This window comes from Macaca fascicularis, chromosome 20, assembly GCF_037993035.2.
Source record: "Macaca fascicularis isolate 582-1 chromosome 20, T2T-MFA8v1.1".
In the NCBI taxonomy this organism is placed as follows: Eukaryota; Metazoa; Chordata; class Mammalia; order Primates; family Cercopithecidae; genus Macaca; species Macaca fascicularis.
The window spans coordinates 74,675,384-74,701,891 of NC_088394.1; the positions used below are offsets into that span (position 1 = coordinate 74,675,384).

The 26,508-nt window shown below is 44.2% G+C and overlaps 1 protein-coding gene and 1 pseudogene across 3 annotated transcripts in view; both read left to right on the forward strand.

Annotated features, from left to right (window-relative positions):
- The window catches only part of WWOX (WW domain containing oxidoreductase), a 1,124,793-nt gene that overhangs the window by 664,500 nt on the left and 433,785 nt on the right, over positions 1–26,508 (forward strand). The window lies entirely within an intron of this gene.
- Positions 1–26,508, forward strand: part of LOC102138128 (small ribosomal subunit protein uS3-like) — a 143,148-nt pseudogene continuing 116,640 nt past the window's right edge.

The window sequence follows — 26,508 nt, forward strand, 5'->3', positions numbered from 1 at the left end:
GGTTATTTAATACCGAGTTTGACTTTCTTCAGTTTGAGGGTCCTCAAAATAGAAGGCCAGAGAGTAGACTTTTAGAAGTCTTGCACTGTTTACAAGTCAGATGCTTTTTGGCAGAGTGACTGTGAGCTCCCCCTAACAATCCCTTTTTGTTGTTCAGTAGTAGATAGACTCTATCAGGGAAAAAGAGGAGAAATAAAATAAGACAGCATTTGGAGGGCATTGCTGAAAGTCTTTTTCACACCTTAAAAACAAGGAAGAAGACAAATGAAAACAACAAAGTGAGCAACACCTCTGCGAAAGTAGAAGTGCTTGTAGAGTTCAGCTGCTGCCTTATTCAAAAACAGGAAGAAAAACCCACTGCCCAGGTCAGCTGGTGGGTGATCTCCATTTAACTCCTATTCAGAGCCTCAGTTTCTCTGCAGGACAGAAATGAGAGGCACAAAATTTCATAGCTGTCCTGCCCCTCCTGTGTCTGTAAGAACAGGACCAGGACTCCTACTTGTGAACCCGAAAAGATTCCCATTCAGATCAGGAGTCAGTCTTTTTAGTAGAGTGATTTATTTTCCTTTGAATGTATACCCACTAATAAGATTGCTAGGTCAAATGGTAATTCTATTTTTAGACCTTTGAGAAATCTCCAATTTGTTTTTCATAGGGACAAGGTTGCAGGAAAAGAGAAGAGTGGCGTTTCAAACATTGAAGCCATACCTACTTCCAAAAAGAATTTGACTCAAAAGGGAATAGTACAGTACATATAAAAGACAGATGGATTTGTTTTATGTTTTGAACTACATATCAGAAATTAATTAGAATAAAATATGAGATAAATATACCAGGAACCTTTATGAAGTATTTCTTACAGCTGGCATTAAATTTAGCTGGGTTTCCTGGGAGTCAAAAGCAAAGAGTTTTCAACCAAAAAAAGAAACAGAGATGTATAGTAACACAGCTCTGTCTTGTAACATAGTTCTAAGAATTTATCAGATTTTATATATATATATGTGCAAAGTTTGTATATAAATATATGTGTAAAGACCCAAAACTCATATAAAAGACAAGGTGATATGATATTTTAAAATAGAGTTTACTAAAAATAACAAAACATTCTTCTGTCAGTCACGAATGCATTATATTTCTGTAGATACAAAAATAGGGTTTGATATTAAACAGTACTTTAAGAAAGCCATTTCTGCAGAGTTAAAAAATGTGTAGGTCCAGTTCCTTGCCAACATGGAGACATGTTGAGATGAAAGCAGAAGGAAGGAAGGGAGGGAGGGAGGGAAAAGGGAAAGAGAGAGAAAGAAAGAAAAAAAGAGAAAGAAAGGAAATTCTAGAAAAAGAAAGGAAAGAGGGAGGGAAGGTAAGAAAGAAATTAATTCCCCTCTTAGAGTAAGACTGGAGGCAGAGTGGTCACCCAGATGAGAATGACTTGCTTCTGGTCCCTGCCTGTGGAAGTGGGCTGCCACAGTACTCCTAAATAGAACTGGCATTTTCTTTTAAAAAAGAAGGAAGAAGATGAGGAGAGAGAGGACACAAAATTCACTCACAGGAGTGAACATAAATTCTAACCTTGATTATTTAAAACAAAGACCAAATTTTAACAATCAGTTGTCTCAGTCCGTAAAAGAAATATCTCTTGTACAATGCCTGCTTTTGAGTAATTCACTTGGACATATACTGAAAATTTAAGTAGTTGAGTGACTTAAAATATCGGTAAATGTTCTTTAATATTTTGTCTGTCAGTGTTAGAGACTAGACTATCAGGTTAAAACAAGGATATTCTTTCTTTCCTTTTTTTTTTTTTTCTTTTTTTGATGGAGACTCACACTCTGTCGCCCAGGCTAGAGTACAGTGGTGCGATCTCAGCTCACTGCAACCTCTGCCTTCCGGGTTCAAGTGATTCTCCTGCCTCAGCCTCCCAAGTAGCTGGAATTACAGGCACACGCCACCATACCTGGCTAATTTTTGTATCTTTTGTAGACATGGCATTTCGCTCTGTTGGTCAGGCTTGTCTCTTAACTCCTGACCTCAGGCTTCCCAAAGTGCTGGGATTACAGGCATGAGCCGCCACGCCTGGCCAAGAATATTCTTTCTAATATGATTTAGCTAACAGGTTCAGCAGATTTTTAAACTCACTTTCAAATCATGATAAAATTCTATAAGATAAACATTTGTCTTCTGTTTTCCCATGATAATGGTTTAGCATTTATGGAGCCCTGCTTTGTGCTAATGAGTTTATCTGCCCTATCTTCTTTAATCTTCACCACAACTTTATGAAACAAGTGGTATCCAATAAATTTAATCACATAATTACTTAAATGGCCTGGCGAGCCACCCTACCTAGCTGGCCAGGAATTCCAAGAGTCAGGCTTCCTGATCCAAATCTGTTCTGGTCCCATCTTGGCTTGGTGCCACCAGTAGCAACCGCACACTCCAGCCTAAATATCAGTGGGGGTAATTCTAGGCCCTTTGTCTGGCTGGTTCTTCCAGGACAGAGGCAGTGATTTCAGGAATCTCTTAGGGCTGGGCGTAGTGACTCATGCCTATAATCCCAGCACTTTGGGAGGCCGAGGCGGGTGGATCACCTGAGGTCAGGAGATCGAGACCATCCTGGCTAACATGGTGAAACCCCGTCTCTACTAAAAATACAAAAACAAAATTAGCTGGGCGTGGTGGCAGGCGCCTGTAATCCCAGCTACTTGGGAGGCTGAGGCAGGATAATGGCGTGAACCCAGGAGGCGGAGCTTGCAGCGAGCCAAGATCACACCACTCACACCACTGCCCTCCAACCTGGGCAGCAGACTCCAGCCTGAGCGAGAGAGTGAGACGCCGTCTCAAAAAAAGAAAAGAAAAGAGAAAGAAAGAATCTCTTAGGCAACTCTCATTTCCTCGTCTAGGTACAAAGACGAGCAAGAAGAGTATTGGGGTTGGGAGGACCGGTCACCCCTCTGTCTTAAGATACTTCTCAATTGTCTTTATTGCACTAAGTATTACTGCAGAGTTTTACTGCTTTATAGCCTTCTCAAATAAAACTTGCCCAGGTGCAGTGGCTCATGCCTGTAATGCCATCACATTGGGAGGCCAAGGCAGGTGGATTGCTTGAGCCCAGGAGTTTGAGACCAGCCTGGCTAACATCGTGAAACCCCATCTTTACAAAACATAAACAGAAATTAGCTGGGCATTGTGGTATGTACCTGTAGTCCCCGCTACTCAGGAGGCTGAGGTGGGAGGATTGCTTGAGCCTGGGAGGTCAAGGCTGCAGTGAGCCAAGATCACACTACTACACTCAAGCCTGAGTGACAGAGCAAGACCCTATCTCAAAAAAAAAAAAAAAAAAAAAGATAAGGAAGCATAGAATTGAAGAGACTGTTCCAAGGTTGCATGGCTTTTAGGTGGCAGAAACAGGGGAATTCTGTCTAACACAATCCAATTTATCCATCTCAAGAAGGGAGATATGCCAAAGAGAATGATTATTAAATTATCATTAATGTGAACTCTTGTAATTACTCTCATAATTTTCTTTAGGCTTATCCCATTGGGCATTGCTAAGTATTATTAGATTGTGACTATAAGTGGATTTGGCCAGGCATTTCTCTTTTGCTCTGTAGCAGCTCTTTCTCTAGAGAACTTGGTCCCTGGGGATGCCATCTTCTCTTTCTTCACTGGCTGGGGATGGACTTTAGGAAGGATCAGTTCTCTTCCTGACATTCTTGCTTCCTTCTTCAGTAAAGGCCACTGATGAGTATTGGATGAGTTTCAGGAAGAAGGCATTCAGGCTGACTTCAGTCAGCCTATAGGTCAATGTGCAAGTTAGTAAGTACCTGTATCTTATTATTGAGCTAGTGAATGAATGAATGACTAGGTCATTATGAATTTGTAGATCGGAGTTTTGAAGAGGTTGGCACCGGATTTGAAAGCCAATGTTCTCTTAGAAGCTACCACTTTCTTTTCCTTGCCTTGCCTTCCTGGATTTCCTGCTTTTAAGGTTTTTTTTTTTTTTTTCTCTCTCTCTCTCTTCAAACAAATCGTACTTATTAAAGAAAAATTCATTTTCTTATAGATCAACCAGTTACAGCCTTTGGATGTTTTAATTATATAAAAAAGCATGGAACCCAGGCATTTTAATTAGCAAGTCCAGCCTTGACACAAATAAATGCACTGCTTTGGTTATGCAGTGCTTTTATTTGGTTTTCTTGAAGAAAAAAGACATCTTCTCCTTCATCACCAGAAATGCTGAGTTTGACAATGTGGATGAGATGACCTCTGAGGCGTCTACTTATAAATCTGAACGGTTGAGCCTGGGAGCTGTACTAACTCAGCCGGTGGGTGATAACTGACTCACAGTCTGTGCTGTGTCCCGCACCCATTGCAGGGGTGGTACTGCCGTGCCCAGGGAAGAGAATGCTGTCCACAAAGAGCCGGCCATTTATACTATTAAAGAATACACTGGAGTTGAACAATGAGAACACATGGACACCGGAAGGGGAACATCGGACACCGGGAGGGGAACATCACACACCGGGACCTGTCTGGGGGTAGGGGGAAAGGGGAGGAAGATCATTAGGACAAATACCTAATGCTTAAGACATTGATGACAGGTTTATGGGTGCAGGAAGCCACCATGGCACATGTCCACCTATGTAACAAGCCTGCATGTTCTACACATGGATCCCAGAACTCAAAGTGAAAGGAAAAATAAAAAAAAGTTTTATCAAAAAAAAAAAAAAAAAAAAAGAGAATACACCAGAAAAAGGAGACCCCCTCCTTGAAGGATTTAATTCCGGGAATTGGAGAAAGTCTTACACATTTGGAGAAGGCAATATAGAAAATGCAGTGGGTGGCCCAGGACTCCTGGTCTGGGTAAAGCAGGCCTTGTTGCTATTCCCTTGGACCGTGATCTTACATGTTGGGATGATGGGGTCTTGTGATACTGATTAATTTAAGACTGCATGATGATGGGGGAAGAGCAAAGATGTTCTTGAGTCGGTACCTGCCAGAGTGGCTGTATCCTGGTGTTGTAATATCAAATAATTCGACATCCTTTAGTAAATAGCCCTGCCTGAAGCCTCTCAGTGCCACACAGCCACTGAGATTCCTGGGAGATTCATCACCTGGAGGAATACCACCTGCCCTGGTTGGGGAGAGGAAGCCTCAGGACCCTGCACCAAGGCCATGTGACAAATACCCATTCCGATTGTTCAGTGCCCGCTATTAAATATGCTGAATATTATTCCTGAAAAGGGGCATGGGGATAATCACCAAAACATACCTGGTTCCAGCCCCACTTTCACCATTTAATAGCTTTGGGTCTACAAGTGACCACCCCAGATTTTTCTCCTCCTCTATGCGCTGGTCATATCAATAATTATTGTAACTTCATAGGATTTTTTTCAGGACTAAGTGATGAGAAGAACACATGCGAAGGAAACAGTTTTCTGGCAAATCAGAGACCTGTAAGAAGTGGTGGCTTTTTAATTGTATGACCGAGTCTCCTGGAGAGAAGTCCTCGTGTATGAACTCTGAAGCATGAGAAGGCTCAGGACTCACCCCATCTCCGGCCTTTTATTTGAAAAAGGGAAGAATGATGGAAAGGGGAGGAGAGAGTATATAAAATACGAACGGGGATCCCAGAGACTTGAATTTCTAGTATGCACTGCCTCTGGCTAATAGGGATCTTTGACACATACGCTTTTTCTCCCTTTCCAGCTGGCTCTGTTGCTTAAAGTGGCAAAAGTAGATGTCATGTTGGCAGACAGTTTTGTTCACTGTCAAAACTGGGTTTATGTAACGTGGATTTGAAACCAAAAAAAAAAAAAAAAAATCAATAAAATGAACAGCTTTGGGAGCCAGAGTGAAGGCAGTTGAGAAAGGACAGAACTCCAGAGGACTCTTAAACGTTATTCAGGCAGCTCTGAAGCTCCCTCAGTCTGGGATTCTAAAAAAATATTTGTGAGGCAATAGTTTACCTTAGACCATGAGGAGATGGACTTTAGCCAGAACACACTAAAAAACACAAGAGGAAAGCTGGAAGAAGGAATTATTTTTAGTGTTCTGAGAGTGCTTTATTAATATTCCTATGAGCGTTTCATTGGTTACTGACCCTGTGTCCTGACTGGGTAAATTCTAGCATTTTTACAGTCCTTAGTTTCACTCCGCTTGTTCATTCATTCTTCCATTAAACTACAATGAAGCAACTACCATATCTAACTTTAAGGTGGTGGACAAAGAATCCAACGTTAAGTTGGGGAATGTGGCCTCCGGTGATTCTCGGTTCAGTTCTTGGTAGCCCTGTCTCAACGTAGTCTTCTTGGACACTGAATACTACTGACCTGTGTAATTGACAGGATATTGCAGACATCAGAGTATGTGACTTATAAAGCTAGACCATAAAAATATTGAGGCTTCTGACTTACCGGTGTGGATCACTCACTCTAGAAAAAGCCAGCTGCCATGTTAGGAGGATACTCAAGCATTCCCATGTAGAAGAACTGAGCCTCCTGCCGACAGCCATGTGAGTGAGTCACCTTTGAAGTTGATTCTGCAACCCTAGCTAAGCCTTGAGGTGACTGCAGCCTTCGCTGCAATCTTGACTGGAACTTCATTTGAGCCCCTATCCAGAACCACCAAGCTAAGCTGCTCCCAAGTTTCTAACCCACAGAAATTCTTGTGTGAGATAATAAAAGTTTATTATTGTTTCATCCCGCTTAGTTTTGGAATAATTTGTTACACAACAATGGATAACTGCCCATTCAGAGTCTAAACCATTCACTATTCAGCATTAGGTAAGAAAACGAGTTAATTGTTGCTTTCTTACCACCTACCCCAGCACCCCAGCACGACCACCATTTAGAGGGAGCTGCGCTTTGGCAAATGTACGTAAGACACTGTCTGTTGCTTCTCTACCTCTTGCCTCATCAGTTTGTGGTGTGATGTGTTTACTGACAAATACCACCTAGGACCCTGGCTGTATGAGCTTGCTGAGACAGCTAAATTTTACAGGTAGTGGAGTTTAACCATTTAACCCAGTTAATTCTTCTAAAGGTCCCATATTAAAGCAGGTGGTGTATGTTGAAAGATATATCTGAATACATTTTTATTTATTTATATAAATAAGTACATTTTCCTATAAGTAATCTTTCTGGTTGACAGATAGCCACCTTCCTGCTATGTCCTTCCACGACAGAGAAGGAGATTCTCTTTCTTAAGCCTCTTCTGACAAGGCCACCAGTCTCATTCATGAGGGTTCCACTCTCTTTGACTTAAGTAGCTCCTAAAGGCTCCACCTCCTAATAATATCACCTTGGAGATTAGGGTTTCAAAATAAGAGTTTGGGGAGACACGTTGATTTCACAACACTGACCTTCTGTCAGCTCAGTCAGGATGCTCTTTAACAAACTTCTGTCAATCTTTCCTCGCCTTCACAGTGTGCCCCTAGTATTATAAATATTTAAAACATTGAAGATCTAATTAATGTGGAAATTTTTCTTTACATCAATTCATAGATTCGTTAACTTTGTTTTAAAAGGAAATGTTCTGTTTCCGTCATAAAGGGAGGATCAATGTGATTTGTCAAATAACGATGAAGACAAACCCATATACAAAGAAAATAGAACTATATTAATTCCAAGTAGCCATTATTACCGGAGAATACTCTAAGCCCAATGCTTGTGTTCCCCTTGGGCAAATGGAAGGTTAGCCACTTGTAGAGAGGTTTTTAAAAACAAAAGCAAGATCTTTTCCAATTAGATTAATTGGGCAAGGCAAAAGGAATAATAACTATGTCACCAAAATTATTTAATACAGGGTCTAGGAGCCACCTTAATCATCCATAAATTGGTTAGGCATGTTTATTACTACAGATTGGAAGTAGGCTTCCCCTAGGTGTGTTTCCCTTTGTAATTCCACTGTTGTAATGCCACTATCTATGCTTGTCAACACAATTCCAAGCACTGCCTCTGCATGGCAGAAAATATCAACCGTGGATGGTTTCCTTTTAGCTTGTCCTTCCCATTCTACAGCATGGAGGTTAAGAATTCTGGCTTTGGTTCCCATCCTGTCCCCTTTCCTCCCTACGTGATTCTTGATTGACTTCTCTGAGCCCTTTGATAAATGGAGATAAAAATGTATACTCATTAGGTTGGAGAGAAGGTCAAGGGCAATGATGTGTATAAGACATTAGCGTTTGCTATAAAGAGGATATACCTCAGTTGCCATATTTGTATCAGTATTTGAAGATTCTGTGTTCAAGCTTTGGAAGAGAATCTTCTTCCCAAGCCAGCATTTTATTTTGCATTAAAAACAAACAAACATACAAAAAAAAACCCTTCACAGACAAAACCCAGGGCATATTTTAGGTGTGTTTAATTCCAAACTCCTGATGTGTAGCAGGAACCTGGAACTTCCCTTTCTAATTTGCGGGTCAATATATTCCCACTTTTGATTTAAGATAGTGCAAGTTGTATATGGTTGCCAACTGGGGATTCCTGGCTGATCTGTGCAGTTTTTCAATGAAGTTATATGTGATGCATAGTGATGACTAAGGGAAGATTATAGGCAGAAGTGTTAGAACAGGGTGATCAACTGGGAACCCATTTCCAGTGAATGCCAAGATGTTTTGAAGGTGGGCATGGCAGGGAAATAACAGGATACCGTGCTTGGTGAGAAATGAATTCCTAAATGTGCACTGCCATAAAGAGCCAGGCAAGGCACAGAAAAGTATTCTCCTGTTTCTTTTTCTGTTCTACTCTCTCTCTGCTTTTTCTTGTCTCACTGCTGCTGAAGGTGGAGCCTTGTTGTGTTAAAATAAGCCAATGAAGATTTTGGTGGTGTTTGTCCTTCAAGCCTCTTGACATACAGTGTCATCAAGGAGCAGTAGGTGAGCCTGCCAATGTCTCGGGCACAAACCTAGGTTCTCGTTGAATCCTTACAACTAACCCTCTAAAGAATTCTCATTCTGTGGACGAGAAATGGGAACACAGGGATGTTAAGCTGTGTGCCTACAGTCATCCGTTTGGAAGAAGCAGGGCTGGAATTTGAACGTGAGACTGTATGTTCCCTGTTGTAGTTTCCTATGGCTGCTGTAACAAGTTAGCACAAACGCAGAGGCTTAAGACAGCACAAATGTCTTCTCTTATAGTTCTGAAGGTTTCACTCCAGAGTGAGTTTTATGGAGCAAAAATCAAAATGTTGGCAGGCCTTTCTTCTGCAGGCTTTAGAGGAGAGTCCATTCCTTTCATCTTCCAGTCTCTAGAGGCTTCTGGCATTTTTCAGCTCATGGCCGTAGCACTCCAGTCTCTGCTTTCACTATTGCTTCTTTTTTCTGCGACTCTGACCTTCTTGCTTCCCTCTTACAATTTTCCTTTTAATTGCATTAGGCCCACCAGGCTCATCCAGGATGTATTTGTCCGTTTTCACACTGGTGATAAAGACATACCCAAGACTGGGTAATGTATAAAGAAAAAGAGATTTAACGGACTCACAGTTCCATGTGGCTAGGGAGGGTGCTCAGTCATGGTGGAAGGCAAAAAGCAAATCTCACTTGGCAGCAAACAACAGATAGTGAGAGCCAAGTGAAGGAGTTTCCCCTTATAAAAACATTAGATCTCATGAGACTTATTCAGTACCATGAGAACAATATGGGATAAATCGATCCTGTGAGTCAACGATCTCCCACCAGGGTCCCTCCCACAACATGTGGGAATTATGGGAGCTACAATTCAATATGAGATTTGGGTGGGGACACAGCCAAACCATGTCACAGGATAGTTCCCCATGTCAAGATCCTTAACTTAATCACACTTGCAGTTGATTTTATTATGTAAGCTAATATATTCACAGGTGGGATTAGGACTTAGACACCTTCATCAAGAAGCATTATTCAGCCCAACACACTCCTCAAACCTAAGCTTATGCCCAATCACACAGTCAAGAGAGGATGCCCACAATGCACTTGGCATTTTGTGTCTGTGTCTCCCCTCCAAGAACAGGCCCTTGCCCTTGTCTTTGAAGCTCACAGCCAAGTCCTACAGTCAGCATCAGATGGCTCGTCTCAAGCTCCTAGTTTCCAGGAACAAAGCTGCTGTGGGACATGAGACTCTTTGAGGCAGGAGTCCCCTCATGCCTGGAGAGCATTACAGGCTGCATTTGTCTGTTTTCACGCTGCTGATAAAGACATATCCAAAGACTGTGCAATTTACTAAAAGAAAGAGGTTTAATGAACTCACATTTCCACATGTCTGGGGAGGCCTCGCAATCATAATGGAAGGGGAAAGGCACATCTCACGTGGTGGCAGAGAACAGAAGAGAGCTTGTGCAGGGAAACTCCCCTTTATAAAACCATCAGATCTCATGAGACTTATTCGCTATCATGAGCATAGCACAGGAAAGACCCTCCCCCATGATTCAGTTATCTCCTAGCAGGCCCCTCCTGCAACACGTAAGAATGTGGGAGCTACAATTCAAGATGCGATTTGGGTGGGGACCTAGCCAAACCATCTCACAGGCTAATGACAGAGCGGGGCTGTTTCTTGTTTTGTTCTCAGAAGAACTATTGCATTTTCTTTTTCTTCCAAGTATAGTTAATGGCTTCATCTTTTCTAGACCGGGTTTGTACTAGACCATAAGCAAAACAGTTCAGAAAGCGCAGCCTCCAACAAGTCAGATCTGCTTGTCTTTATCAATCTGTTTGGATTTTCTTGGCCCATTTACCCACAAATTTAAAAGACACAGTGAGTTTTCAGGGAGAACTCTTTAGCATTTACATTTTCATTTACTTTTGTTTACTTCTTCGGTGCTCTCTCGGCTCCCAGACCAGCAAACACACACCATTGTCACCGGGGAGAAATTTGTGTTGGCTGAAATCTGTGGTTGGTCTGTCACTTTTCTTTATCTGCTCAGCTACCCTGATAGTTTCCCTGTGGTTTGTGGTGGGCTCACAGTTCTTGACCTCAGGACTCTCGCTGGTCTACAGGAGACTGGTTTGTGGGGGCGTCTGACATGGTTGGGTTCTTTGTGACATCTGGGCCACCCGGTTGAGTCTGACAAAAAACACTTATTACCTCCTTGGCTTTGAAGCCCTCGTTTGTGGCACTACAAGGTCATCTTCGAAATCCCACATTCTTTTTTGGATTTAGGTATTAACCCCTCGGTGTGAAGAGAAAGATAATTGTCAACACATTTAGGAGAGAAATCATGCAATAAAGCCGACCCGACATGGTCTAACTTAAAACTAACTAGTTCATTAGTGCTAACTTAGTTCATTAGTGCTTTATCTCTGTGTGTGTGTATGTGTGTGTGTGTGTGTGTGTGTGTGTAATGGGATCAATTATATACATAAGACAAAGACCACCTAGGAAATGTTTCAGACACTGTACAACGAGGATGAATCAACAAGTAAATACCATGAAAATTTCTTAGATTGAAGAAATATTACTCCTATTTGCTGTCAACTCTGGGCTGGCCTTTTCACTGAAGTTCTCTGATTCAACCGCTCACAGTAATCCTGTAAGATATGGCTAATGTTTCCGTTTTATGGATTGGGAAACCAAGGCCAAAAGTGGTGAATTAATTTGACCAAAATCACAGACCCAGGAACTTCCTCAGCCAAGAGTCTGCGGCAGCTCTGTCTTAAGACTGTACCCTTTCATCCACCCCCTTGCTACTCAAAGCCTGGTCCATGAAGCAGCAGCTTCAGCATCTGCTGGGAGCTTGCTAGAGATACAGAATCTCAGGCCTGACTGACCCCAGGCCTGCTGAGTCCGAATTTTAACCAGGGTCTCTTGGTGACTCGTATGCACTTTAGAAGGGGAACTGCTCACCGCCCCCACCTCTCAGTGAGTTGAATAGACATTAAGTGAGCCTTCCTTATGTGCTTAGCCTGTGGTGAGGCTGCAGAGACAATACGACGCACCCCTGTAATGAAAAACTCAGAGCATGAGGCAGCACACCGCTGCCATGAGTCGAGGTAACACAGTACTAACAGTGGGCACAGGGGGCTCAGGGGGCACAGAGGAGGGGTGCTTCCCAGGGAGACTGCCTGTTGGAGGTTACTCCTAAGCTAAGTAGGAGGCAGGAATCCGTTATGGCTGAGAACAGCAGATCTCAATTTGCACTGTCTGGTTTCAAGTCCAAATTCTACTGCATCCCAGCTGTGTATTGCGAGGCAAGTTACTTAACCTCTCTGGCCTCAGTTTCTGTATCTGTAATATGGGGAATCATAAAAGCACCTACTTGTTAGGCATATTAAATGCAATGATACTTTGAAGGACTCACAGTAGTTAACATGCAGCTCGATAAATGTTCTTATGGAAGGCTGAGAACAGAACAGCAAACAACAATCCAAACAAAACGCCGGGAAATGTTTTCCTGGCAGGCGGGACCACATGAGCAATACCCCTCCAAATGCAGTGGGGTAACTGGGTACGACTCTGGGACTTACACTGGAACATCCATACTGCAATAAAGCAGATTTTTCCTGAGCACCTACTCTGTGCCAAAGCACTATTCTAGGCTATAGAGATAGGAAGCTGAAGTATTGAAAGCATTACAGTCAAAAGCCAGAAAACCATTGTTCAAGCAATTGGCGTATGGCACGATTTGTGTTTATTACAAAGCAATACTTTTCCTTCTAAGTACTGCTTTACCTGCATCCTGCCAATTTTGGTATGTTGTGTTTTCATTCTCATTAATTCAAAATATGGTCCAATTTCCCATGTGATTTCCTGTTCGACCCTCACAAGCTTATGATACCATTTACTTGTTTCTGTTCATCCAGTACTCGTTGTATACCTGCTATGTACCAGGCAGTGGCCTGGTCACATCTTCTGACCTCAAGGAGTTTATAGTCCAAAGAGGCATTGACTCTTTGGGGGAGAGGTACTTTTGGGGAGGGAAACATGAATGCAACTTTTTATATGGAGTATGAAACTCTTCCAAATCTCTCAAACTCAGGTTCTTTGACTCCTAAGCTATTTTTCACTGCCAAGTTGCTGTCACTGAAGCAAAATCTGTCCTGATCACCATTGTATGCCCAGCACCTATCACAGTGCCCTGAACTTATTAGGTACTCATTAAATACTTGTTCCACAAAGTGGTTCTTTGATATTCATGCATTTTATCTCAATTCATTTTGATTCCTCTTTTCACCCATCTGATGTTGACTTGATTTCTCCAACATTCAGTTAAGACCTATCCGAAGCATAATTGCCAGCATAGTGGAGCTGGCTCTCCTCTTTCTAATTGCCCTGCAGAGTTTTTGGGGAGTCTGTATGCAGTTGTGTGTAGCCCAGCACCCCAAAACCTTCTTCTATTTCCTTTACTGCCCTTGAGCTGAAGAAGCCCCACTCTCCCTCTGCCTCCCATCCATTGTGGGCTGGGATACATGTTGGGTCTCTGCCCAGATCATGCTTGGAGTGGCACCAGCTGGGTAGGATATGTGAAATATTTGCTCCAAGAGATCCAGAAGTGTTGATCTGAGTAGGATCAGCTGGTTCTCCCAGATAAAAATCGTGTCACCACTTTTGCTGAAAAGTCACTGTGTTTCTCCTGTACTCAGCAGTTTACAGGGTGCCATATTGTTTTCAGTCTTCCGGTTCTACCCTGTTTTGAAATGTGGCTGGGTGTTGTTAAATGGCTCCGCCTTCCTGCCAGAATTTCTCCATGGGGAGGAGCTGCCACTCAGTCCAGAGAGCGTTGCCTTTTGGTCAGCATTGCAGAACCTGGCAAGTCCTAATTCCCTGTGAGCTTGACACAGGAGGCCTCCTCCTCTGGGCCCACGTGGAGGCATTCTGTCCTCTTGTTGGAGGGGAAATCAGTATGGTAGGGAGGTACTTCTTTTGGGAGTGAGGTTGTAAGATCAAGACTATTTTCATCCAAACCGGTTACCTGTTTGTCTAGAACCTGTGTTCTCTGCTTTCTGCCTCTCGTGTTGACATTTCTCCTTTGGCGTTCATCTGTGACTCGCCTACATGTGCAGTGCCCCAGGTGGGTTTGGAAGCCATGCTGCTAAGTTTTGATTCCTGGCTTTCCAACATTACCTTTGATAACCTTGGACAAGTTGCTGGTGGCTGTCTAAGCCTCAGTTTCCTCATCTGCAAAATTGGTGCAATTCCAGTACCTCCTTCCTAAGGCTGTGAGGATTCAATGAGGTAATGCCTGTAAACTTTCTAGCACAGTGTCTGGAACATGTTAAACAGTTTACCTAGGTCTGATCTCATTTGATATTGCTGCTCACAGCAAAGGTTTGTTGAGTTTACTAGGATATAACAGTTGTTCTTTTTTAAAATAACTTTTAAAAATGCAAGTGTTGAATTATCTGCATTGTGCCTTTAGGGCATACACATCTGCTTACAATAGTCTTTGAGCTCTCAGAAAACTTCAGATTGAGGGATGCAGTTGAGGGATGCAGGAAGGAACAGGAGAAGAACCTAAATCCCCGCCCCACAGGACAGTGGAAGGCAAGTCTCAGAATCTCAGAAATGAGTGCCTGGAGAGCATGGGTGGCGGCTGTGTAGGGAAGTGGTGGCGCGATGGACCTTGAAGGATGCTGCACATCACAGTCCCAGGTGGGCTTTGGGGAGGGACATGTGGGAACAAAGGCATCCCTGGGTGGGCTTTGGGGAGGGACATGTGGGAACAAAGGCATCCCTGGACGGGCTTTGGGGAGGGACATGTGGGAACAAAGGCATCCCTGGGTGGGCTTTGGGGAGGGGACATATGGGAACAAAGGCATCCCTGGACAGGCTTTGGGGAGAGACATGTGGGAACAAAGGCATCCCTGGCAGAGGATTCAGCACAAGCAAAGGCAGAAGGTCCAGAAAGTGTCAGGAATGAGAAGAGCCCAATAGAGCATGGACTTAGGGACGGCGATGAGACCTTCTGGCAGAGGCTTTGAACACCTTGGTGAGGGCTTCGCTCTGACTTCGGGAAGCAGGCGAGAGGCCCTGAAATTTCTACATAAAACTTGGGGCCGGGCACGGTGACTCACGCCTATAATCCCAGCACTTTGGGAGGCCGAGGTGGGCAGATCACCTGAGGTCAGGAGTTCAAGACCAGCCTGGCCAACATAGTGAAACCCCGTCTCTACTAAAAATACAAAAATTAGCTGAGTGTGGTGGTGGGCACCTGTAGTCCCAGCTACTCGGGAGGCTGAGGCAGGATAATTGCTTGACCCTGGGAGGCAGAGGTTACAGTGAGCCAAGATTGTGCCACTGCACTCCAGCCTAGGTGACACAGTGAGACTCTGCCTCAAAAAAAAAAAAAAAAAAAAGAAAGAGTTGGATCACAGCAAAGGTGAGCCTGGCAGTTGTGCCAAGGAGGGACTGGCATGGAGAGAAAACAGAGGCACAAATCACAACCTCTCTCAGAGAACTCATTGCACTATTTCTGTCCTGCCTTGGGATGGTGGAGCTGAAGGGAACAGAGTGTCGGGTGGGAGAGGCATTGCAGAGGTAGAAATTTACCTGGCTTGCATGCCCATTGGTGTGAGGCGGGAAGGGTGATCAGGGGTCCCAGTGACTTGGAAGTATGATAAAAGTATGACTAGATCCAGGAAATCCAGCTGGAGAGACCCACGTCTGCACAGAAAAGGTTCACGGAGCCCAGGCACACAGATGCCATGAGCAGTTCCAAAGGAGTGGGACAGGGGATGAGTGCTTTGTGGTCAGAGGTGTGGTCACACGTACTGTCCCCTTATAGTTTGTGGGATGGATGCCACGGGGTCAGGTTCCATGTGCCGGGGACAGGAGATTAGACATACTACATGCCTTGGCTTTTTCTGGGCTACTCAAAAAAAGATTCTAGCAGGCACACTTGAGTTATCCAGCGCGGCAGAAAGCCCGGCTCTTCTTCATCTCTCCCATTTATCGCTAACCTTATGAAAATGTGCGGAGGAGGCCGGGCACGGTGGCACATTTGTAATCCCAGCACTTGGGGAGGCTGAGGTAGGAGAATTGCTTGAGACTGGGGCTTCAAAACCAGCCTGGGCAACACAGCAGGACCCCATCTCTTAAAAAATTTAGCCGGGTGTGTTGTCTCGTGAGTGTAGTCCCGGCTATTCAGGAGGCTGAGGTGGGAGGATTGCTTGAGCCCAGGAGGTGGAGGCTGAAGTGAGCCGTGATTGTGCTGCTGCACTCCAGCCGGGGCGACAAAGGGAGAGCTTGTCTCCTTGTCTCTACAAAAGAAAAAAATGCGCAGAGGCCTTGAGAGTTAGCGGTCTCCACATTTTTTAAGACAAGGAATTCAGTTAATCAAGTTTGTAAGACTTGTTTGAAAAAAGGGCCTGAACAGGCCCAGAGCAAGGGCTAATCAAGCCCTTCTACAGATTTTAATGCTCAGGTTTTGTGACCTTTGCTTTCTTTATTTTGGCAAAATGTACACACCTTAGTATTTATCATTTTAATTTATAAGTGTAAAATTCATAGTCATTAAGTATATTCACAATGTTGTATAACCATCACCATTACCTACATCTAAAACATTTTCATCATATCCATTAAAAAATAACTGCCCCTTCCTCACTTTCCCAAGCTTGTGGTCCCTGGTAAACCCTACTTTATTTTCTGCATCTATGAAATTGTTTTCATCATGAATCCATATTGTAGCATATATCAAAATTTCTTTCTTCCTCTCCCTTCCTCTCCTTCCCTCTATCCCTCTCTCCCTCCTTCCCTCTCTCCCTTCTTCCCTTCCTTCCTTCTTCTTCCTTCCTTCTTTCCTTCCTTCCTTCCATTTTTGACAGGGCCTCACGCTGTTGCCCAGGCTGGAGTGCAGTGGCACAGTCATGACTCACTGTAACCTTGACTCCCTGGGCTTCAGCGATCCTCTCACTTCAGCCTCCGAAGTAACTAGAGATGCATGCCACCAGGCCTGGCTTTTTTTTTTTTTTTTTTGAATTTTTAGTAGAGACAGGTTTTTGCCATGTTGTCCAGGCTGATCTTGAACTCCTGTGCTCCAGTGATCCACCCGCCTGGGTTTCTCAAAGTGCTGAGATGATTCCGCCACCACACCTGCCACAAAGTTTCTTTCTTATGGCTGAATAATGCTTCTGTGTGAAGGGTGTGTGTGTGTGTGTGTGTGTGTGTGTGTGTGTGTGTGTGTGTGAATAATACTCCTGTGAACATTGTACAAAATCTATTCAGATCTCTGCTTTAGATTCTTTTTTTAAATTTATTTTTATTTGTTTGTTTGTTTATTTATTTATTTATTTTTGAGATGGAGTCTGACTCTGTTGCCCAGGCTGGAGTGCAGTGACGCGATCTTGGCTCACTACAGGCTCTGCCTCCTGAGTTCATGCCATTCTCCTGCCTCGGCCTCCCGAGTAGCTGGGACTACAGGCCCCCGCCACCACGCCTGGTTAATGTTTTGTATTTTTTTAGTAGAGACAGGATTTTACCATGTTAGCCAGGATGGTCTCGATCTCCTGACCTCGTGATCTGCCTGCCTCGGCCTCCCAAAGTGTGGGGATCACAGGCGTGAGCCACCGCGCCCAGCCTCTGCTTTCAATTCTTTTGGATATATACCTAGGAGTGAGATTGCTGGGTTATTTGGTAGCTCTATGCTTAACCTTTTGAGAAACTGCCAAGCTGTCTTCAACAGCAGCTGCATCATTTTCCATTCCCACCAGCAGTGCATCAGGATTCTAGTTTCTCCATATCTACCCAATACTTATTTTACTTAAAAAAAAAAAAAAAAAAAAAGCCGTCTGAGTGAAGTGTTACCTCCCTGTAATGTTGGTTCCCATTTCCCTAATGATGTTAAGCGCCCTTTCACATGTCTACGGGCCATTTGTGTATCTTCTTTGGAGAAAGTTAACATCCATTTTTGATACTCAGATACCTTTTTGGTTCTATTTTTGCTTGCTTTTAGCTAATGATTACCTTCCAGCACCATGAGTTTTGACTGTGCTAATGTCTTCTAGTACTGTTTAGAATTTGAGGTAAAAAGAAAACAGTAATTGAAAGAGACAGTTGTTACTTACATTGGGGAGATTGCTATTGCGTCCCCTGTACTCTTTCATTAGCTGTATTATGTTCTTATTATGTGTTTCACTGTGTAATTGTAATTCTTGACTTTGGGATTTTATCCCTTTTTGGGGGTTGGGGAGGTCGGAGGAGGTTATTTTATAAGCCAAGAAGTACGGCCAGTATGAGTCTGAAGCAACTAGGCCACAGTAGAAAATAGATGAAGGAGAGTGAAATCTCTAGCAAGTCAAAAAGTGATAGATGAGTCAAAAAAAAAAAAAAAAATCCTGGCTGGGCACAGTGGCTCACATCTGTAATCCCAGCACTTTTGGAGACCGAGGTGGGTAGATCATCTGAGGTCAGGAGTTTGAGACCAGACTGGCCAACATGGTAGAACCCGTTCTCTACTAAAAATACAAAAATTAGCCAGGTGTGGTGATGCACACCCGTAATCTCAGCTACTTACGAGGCTGAGACAGGAAAATCACTTGAACTTGGGAGGCGAAGGTTGCAGTGAGTGGAGATTGTGCCACTGCACTCCACAGTCAGACTTCATCTCAAGAAAAAAAAAAAAAAAAGCCTTTAGAGCTTCCTAATTTCTAAATAGTTTTCCTTTATAATTTTCAGAGGTTGTGAAATTAACTCTGTAGATTGGAGTGTAGTTTGTCACTCTAATTGCCGAGCGTTTTAATTATCAGGCGTGTTTTATGCTTTTGTGAAATGCTCATTTCACAGCTTGCTGGTGGGTCTTTTTGTAGAACGAGAAAGTGAATGTTCACACCAGAAATGAGGTACTGACCCTGAAGGGCTTTCCAATCAAAGAGAAAGGAGAGCATAACTCGACACTGCCGTCGTTTGTAAGCAGGAAACTGTTGCTCTGCCATGGTTTAGGGGAGGAGGATGGTTTCCATTCTGTTTCGATCATCAGAATAAAAACAAGCACCAGAAGTTTTGGTTCAAAGATGCTTTCCTTTTTCAGTGTCTGGTCATTTTGTTGTTACTTTTCTTCAAGAGAGTTGGAAAGGGTGGGGAGGCACAGGGGCCACAGGGCCGTCTGTATAAGGCTCTGGCATTTGATAATCAGGTATTTTGGTATTCCAAATAATTGGTGGAAGGATGGAAAGGTTAAATGGAAATTATATAAGGACTGCAAAGAGATTCATATATGACTGTTTCATGAGTGCTGACTATATACCAGATGCTGCTACAGCCTGTGTAATGCCACCGGGGAGTTGGGGGGAGTCACCATCGTCCGTTCGTCTGTCCGTCCATCCATCCATCCATGCATCCATCCTGCTTCCCTCCATCCTTTCTCTTTTCCACAATGTCTCTTCCTCTGCCCCCTCCTTTCCCCTCCTTCCTTCCTATCCTGTGCTTATAACATGTCAAGCATATGTTGTAGCCATTGGGGACATCGTGGTAAACAAAGCAAAGTCCTTGCTTGCATTCTGTGACAGATGGAGATAAAATGGGTAATTAACAAATATAACCCCTTCCATCCACCCCCCACATTATTTATTTATTTATTTTTTTTTTTACCATATCTGTTATTCCATCAGTCAGGATCCAGTTAGGAGACAGAAACTATATAATAATTTTAACAGAGAAGATTTAGTATTAAGAATTATTAGCTACAACAGGGTTTTGGCTACTAAAGGGTAAAGAATCAGGCCGAGCACAGTGGCTCATGCCTGTCTGTAGTCCCAGCACTTTGGGAGGCCAAGGTGGAAGGATCGCTTGCGTCCAGGAGTTCGAGATCAGCCTGGACAACATTGGGAGGCCCTGTGTCTACAAAAATAAATACATAAATAAAAATAAATAATAAAAATAAAAACTAGCTGGGTGGGTGTGGTGGTGCATATGGGGGTCCCATCTACTTGGCAGGCTGAAGCAGGAGGATCATTTGGGCTCAACAGGTTGAGGCTGCCGTGAGCTATGATCTCGCCTCTGTACTACAGCCTGTGTAACAGAGTGAGACCCTGTCTTTAAGTAATAAAATAAAAAAAGAGTAAGTCGGGCATGGTGGCTCATGCATGTAATCCCAGCACTTTGGGAGTACGAGGTGGGCCATTCACTTGGGGTCAGGAGTTCGAGACCAGCCTGGCCAACATGGTGAAACCCTGTCTCTACTAAAAATACAAAGGTTAGCCAGGCTTGGTGACGTGCTCCTGTAGTTCCAGCTACTTGTGAGGCTGAGGCAGAAGAATCATGTGAACCTGGGAGAAGGAGGTTGCAGTGAGCTGAGATTGCGTCACTGTACTCCAGCCTGGGCAACAGAGTGAGACTCTGCCTCAAAGAAAAGAAAAGAAAAGTAAAGAACTCTAAAGAATCCAGGAATACAGATTTGGGAGCAGCCAGTACCGTGAGGGCTGGGGCAGTACACCCAAGGAAGGAGAAAATCTAGGGTCCCCAGGGGCCAGGCCTGGGATCTGGACCGGGCCATGGCCCATTGGATGGCAGAAAGGTTCTTGCTGAAACCCCCATAAAGGTGGGACTCACTGAGAAACCCCTCTCTGTGGTGCCAGGGAAGGATGTCTGTGGGAGGTGCCTACCATGAAAGTCTCTGGAAATCAGCCTGCTGGGGTAGAGTGCCAGGAAACTGCCCCCCACCCCCCCCCCCCCCCGCCGGGGTCTGGAGTGAGCCGCCCACAGGGAGATGCACCTGCGGGAGCATCACACCAGAACCTATCTGCGCCAGTGTCCCTGCAGCGCCCTCTACTGGCGAAGCTGGACGTGGCGGCCACTGGCAAAGGGGAAACTTCCTTCGTCCCAAGCGGAGCAATGCTAACTGGGCTTGGTGCTGAGACGTCATCTGTGGACGGTTGGCACTGATGCTAACCAGTGCTATGGGAAAATAAGCAGAGTGAGGAGCCTAAGAAGTATCATGTGTGCTGTTTGGTAGAGACTCTATAAGGAAGACCTCTCTAAAAAGGTGACATTTGGAGCAGAGACATGAAGGAAGGGATTGCTGGAGGCAGAACATTCTAGGCAGAAGGAAGTGCACGTGCAAAGGCCCTGAGGTCAGAGCCAGCATGGCATGCAAGGAAGCCAGCTGCAACACAGTAGGTGTGGATGAAGGGAAGAGAATTACCATTTGGCCAGAGCACGCATGCTAAGAGATAGAGATCCTTTTGGCTAGTCTTGAACACAGAACTGACCGGAACTGACTTATACTTTAAAAAGATCACTCTGGGTGCTCTGTTGAGTAGATTGGCAAGGGACAGGTGGTGAAGACAGAAGCAGGGTATCCAATTAGGAAGTTACTGCAGTGATCCAACCCCCAACTTCTGCTGAGGTTGAAGAACATGCATGTCCAACCTAAATATATGTTCAAAGGTGGTTATTATTGTTTGAGGTGATGAAAGAGTTTTGGAGATAGAAGTGATGGTTATACAACATCATGAGTGTAATTAATGCCACAGAACTGTATCTTAAAAATGCTTAAAATGAGCCGGGCGCGGTGACTAATGCCTGTAATCCCAGCACTTTGGGAGGCCGAGGCAGGTGGATCACTCGAGGACAGGAGTTTGAGATCAGCTTGGCCAACATAGTGAAACCCCGTCTCTGCTAGAAATACAACAATTGGCTGGGTGTTGTGGCAGGTGCCTGTAATGCCAGCTACTTGGAAGGCTGAAGTAGGAGAATTGCTCAAGCCCAGGAGGCAGAGGTTGCAGTGAGCCGAGATTATGCCACTGCACTCCAGCTTGGGCAACAGAGTAAGACTGTCTCACAAAAAATAAAATAAAATAAAATAAATAAATAAATAAGAGTTGGATCGCAGCAAAGGTGAGCTTTAACGAATTCACTCTGGCTCTCTCAAAAAAAAAAAAAAGGTTAAAATGACAAATTTTATGTTATATACATTTTACTGCAATAAAAATCATTTTGTAAAAAAGGATAGTACAAAAATGATACTTCCCTCTCAGTGCATTTTACGAAGGGATCATTAGTGTACGTGTGTGTTCTTACTGGAAATGTTAATCGGATGTGTAATTCCTTTTTTTAACTTTTATTTTAGGTTAAGGGGTACATGTGCAGGTTTGCGATATAGGTAACCTCATGTCACAAGGGTTTGTTGAATAGATTATTTCGTCACTCAGGTAATAAGCCTAGTACCCAATAGTTATTTTTCTGATCCTCTCCGTCCTCTCCCCTCCACCCTCAGGTAGGCCCCAGTGTCTGTTGTTCTTTCTTTGTGTCCTTGAGTTTTCATCATTTAGCTTCCACTCATAAGCGAGAACATGCAGTATTTGATTTTCTCTTCCTGCCTTAGTTTGCTGAGGATAATGGCTTCCAGCCCCATCCATGTTCTCGCAAAAGACATGGTAACATTCTTTTATATGGCTGCGTAGTACTCCATGGTGTATATTTTCCACTTTTTAAAAAATCCAGTCTGTCATTGGTGGACATTTAGGTTGATTCAAGTAGACATGTAATTCTTACTGGAAATGTTAATCTTGATCATTTGGTTAATGTGACGTCTTCTGGGTTCTCCAGTGTGAAGTTATTATCTTTCCTTTTGTAGGTAACAAATACATTGGAAGAGATTAAACAGACAAACGAAAAAGTGGTATTGTTATCACCAGCATGGCTACTACTAGCTAATTCTAGGCTTCAAGCCACTGGGACATAGGCGTATTTTTAGCTTATTCCACAGGAGAGGAACAGAGGCTCAAAGAAACTAGATAACTTGGCCAGGCGCAGTGGCTCACACCTGTCATCTCAGCACTTTGGGGGGCTTAGGCAGGAGGATTGCTTGAGCTCAGGAGTTTGAGACCAGCCTGGACAACATAGCGTGACCTTGTCTCTACTTAAAATGAAAATCTAAAAAATAACGGGGTGCAGTGATACATGCCTGTAGTCCCAATTACTCAGGAGGTGGAGGCAGGAGGATTGCTTGGGCCCAGCAGGTTGAGACTGCAGAGAGCTATCCTCATGCCACCGTGCTCCAGCCTGGGCATCAGAGAGAGACCTTGTCTCAAAAAAAAAAAAAAAAAAAGAAAAAGAAAGAAAGAAAGAAAAAAAGAAAAATTATGTAACTTGCTCACTTGCTAGTGAGTGGCTAGATTGTAAACTTCATGAGGGCAGGGGCTTTTGACGATTTTGTTGGTATCCTAAGCACCTAGAATAGTACCTAAACATTTGTTGGACACTTAATATGTATTTGTTCTATTAATAAGTGGAGCCTGAGTGTATTTTCTGATTCCACACCCCATGTTCCTTCCACTACAACTTCTGGCTCTGGCTCCTGGACTGTCAGTCATTAGCACTCCCTATCCCTAAGATTTCAGGAATGTTCAGCTGTTTCCTAGCATGGAACGGACCATCCCCTGGCCCCACCCATGGCTAAGTCATTGGCTGCAGACAGCAGACATTTGGCTCCCCTGGGGACATTTCTCCCTCATTTTAAACAGTGGGGCAGCAGGGTACTTTGTCCCTCGTGTTAGCTGAAGTTGGATGATGCTGTGTTGATGGGAAAACGCTGTTACTATTTTTAGACTAGTGGAGCTCTCAGTTATTCATAGCTCCGCACTCGTGGGTGGAATGAGAAGTTATAATAGAATGCAGGTGCCTCTCATTGTTTTCCGCTACTCACTGGATAGTGTTTATTAAAAATGAAATCACAGTGGTGTGTCTGGAGTTGAAGTCTGAACAAATAACCCAAAATGAGGAGTCCCTGGAAGGTGGGCAGGAGGTGACAAACAAAGAGAAGCAAAAACAAGTTTGAGCTAATTGGGATCAGGCAGTACTTTGCATGTGAATTCTGAAGAGGGGGCTTGGCTGCAAAACGATTATTGTATTCAACCTTTGTTGGCATCATTCGCATACTTTCATGGGAGATCCAGAATTGGAATTTAACACAGTTTTCCCGGGTCCTTCATAGAATCTGAAAATATGACTCTGAAGGCATGTGGCTGAAATGAGACTCTTTTCGCAGTATTTAAAGATGCACATGGATATGTTGGTGTCTACACAACATCAACTTGATATTTTCCTGTTCCTTGAAAGAAGCCTGTCTAGGTCCTTCTGAAAGAAGGGCTGGAGGTTTTAATTAAAAATTAGTACTGGGCCAGGTGCAGTGACTCACACCTGCAATCCCAGCACTTTGGGAGGCCGAGGCAGGCAGATCATGAGGTCAGGAGATGGAGACCATCCTGGACAACATGGTGAAACCCTGACTCTACTCAAAATATAAAAATTAGCTGGGCATGGTGGCAGGCACCTGTATTCCCAGCTACTCGGGAGGCTGAGGCAGGAGAGTCGCTTGAACCAGGGAGTCGGAGGTTGCAGTGAGCCGAGATCGCACCACTGCACTCCAGCCTGGTGACAGAGCGAGACAGTGTCTCAAAAAAAAAAGAGTTCTGAATGATGACAGGTGTTGGAATCCATGTTGGTGTGTCTCATGTCGGGTTTTCGGGCAGTTTATTGAAAGACCCATTGTGTGTGTGTGCACGTGTGCACCTGTACATGTCTCCCCCACACACACACACATACACGTACGTGCACATACGATAGCATAAGGCAGTTCCTGGTACATGGCGTTGTTCTGAGTTGTGAGGTAATCCCAGACTTCGGGCAGTTCCTTGAAAGACCCATTGTGTGTGTGTGTGTGTGTGTGTGTGTGTGTGTGTGTGTGTGTGTGTGTGCGCGCGCTCGCCTGTGCCTGTACATGCGCCCCCCCCCCCCCCACCGCCGACACACACATGTGCACATATAGCATAAGGCAATTCCTGGCACATGACATTGTTCTCAACTGTGAGGTGCTCCCAGGAGACCCCGTGCTTCTTATCACATGCACATTCTGCAAATCCGTCCCCTTATTGAGCAGATGTTTATCGCAGAGCACGAAGACAAATGAAACGTCACCCTTGCCGGTAGCACTCATGGACAGCCTGCGATCCCCCTGTAGCGGATATATGTGGTGTGTGCTTGGAGAGGGGCTGCAGGTAGGACTAGAAAGGTAGGGAAGTTGGGCAGTTGGTGAGAGGCATCACAGCCCTCACTCCTGAGGGTGGGGAGCCATCTCAGGCTCAGGAGAGGAGGAGTGACACAGTCACCAACTCACTCCGTCAAATGTGGCTGTATTTTTAGAAGTGTCTGGTTCCTGAAATACCTCAATTCCTTTTGCCTCCCTAACTGCTCTCCTCTCTCCTGCCTGTTCATCGAACTGAAAGATTATCAGGACTGTATTCAGCCTGGCCAGTAATATCACAAAACAAAAATATCTTGTGGGTTTGAAATTTATGAGTGTTTTGACTGTTCACAGCAATGCCTTTGAGAATCACAGTGTGTAATCCCCTCTCCACCCCCGCCCCGCCCCCCCCCCACCACCACCGTGTAGTTTTTGGGCAGCTTTTCGATGAGTAAAACAGGGCCTGACTTTTACCCCAAAGTAATGTTCTTTTGTGGCTTGTCTGCTCCAAGAACTGAGATACCCAGACTCATTCCTCATCTCTTGTTGAAACAGAGAAGTCACTGTAGCACCCTCCGAGGGAGTGGGATGTAAAGAGAGAGTATGGGCTTTGAAATTGCTCAGCCCGTCTGCAACCTTGAAGGGCATGGTGTTTCACTCCTCCACATCTCCCCGCAACTCCACCATGCTCCAGTGAGGATGAAAATGTGTTTTTAGAAGTGGGCCTTAGTAATATGGTGCGAGCAATGGCTCACCTAGGGGGCAGGTATTCATTCAGTGGTGGGTATTATTGTAATAATCATTAGCATCATTACTAGTGATTTTATTTTTCCTTTAGCCAATGGAGCAGTGGCTTTTGGTCCACTACTTTCTACTGAATCCATGAGTGGATTTGATCTTCCCTTTTAACCCTGTCTTATTGGACGTTGGTAAATAGTATATCATGAGCCCCTGTAAGAGCTTGAATCCTTCAAAGACAAGGTCAATCAGTGGCCATCACTACTGTAAACGTAAGACACTGTGATGACTGACACTTACTAGTTTCCTCATTTATGTATTTTTCTCTGCAGGACACAACTGTGTGTTCCAAAGATGGTCTTAAACCTATAGGAGTATAACACCATGGCTAGTTCAGAAAACCTTAATGCAGCTTCCAGACTTAGAACTTACTGGGAAGTAAAAGGGAGAGAAGGAATGCACAGGTTAGGTTAGAGAAATGATTCCATACTCTGAGAAGGACGTTTTCCAGTCCTTCTTCTAGAAACAACTTTTGTGTCTAAGGATTGTGGGTGAACAGAAGCAGCACAGGCTACATTGGCTTGGCTCTTAGTGGACAGTAAGCACAGTGGTTGGGATGACTTGGCTCTTATTGGGCAGTAAGCACAGTGGTTGGGATGGGACCTTGGCATCTCGGGCGAAGCCCCTCTGCCTTGAGTCCTGCCTCTGACACTTGCTTACTGTGTGACCTGGGTCAACTCATACCTACTATTCCTCAGTTTTCTCATCTGTAAAATGGGGATTCCAGTGGTTTTTGTGAGAATTAAATATGATGATACATAAATAGCGCCTGGAAAATAGTGTTTAGGAAAGCTTGACATGATGACCAGTTTAGCAGCAGTAGTGTGTGCCACACTTATC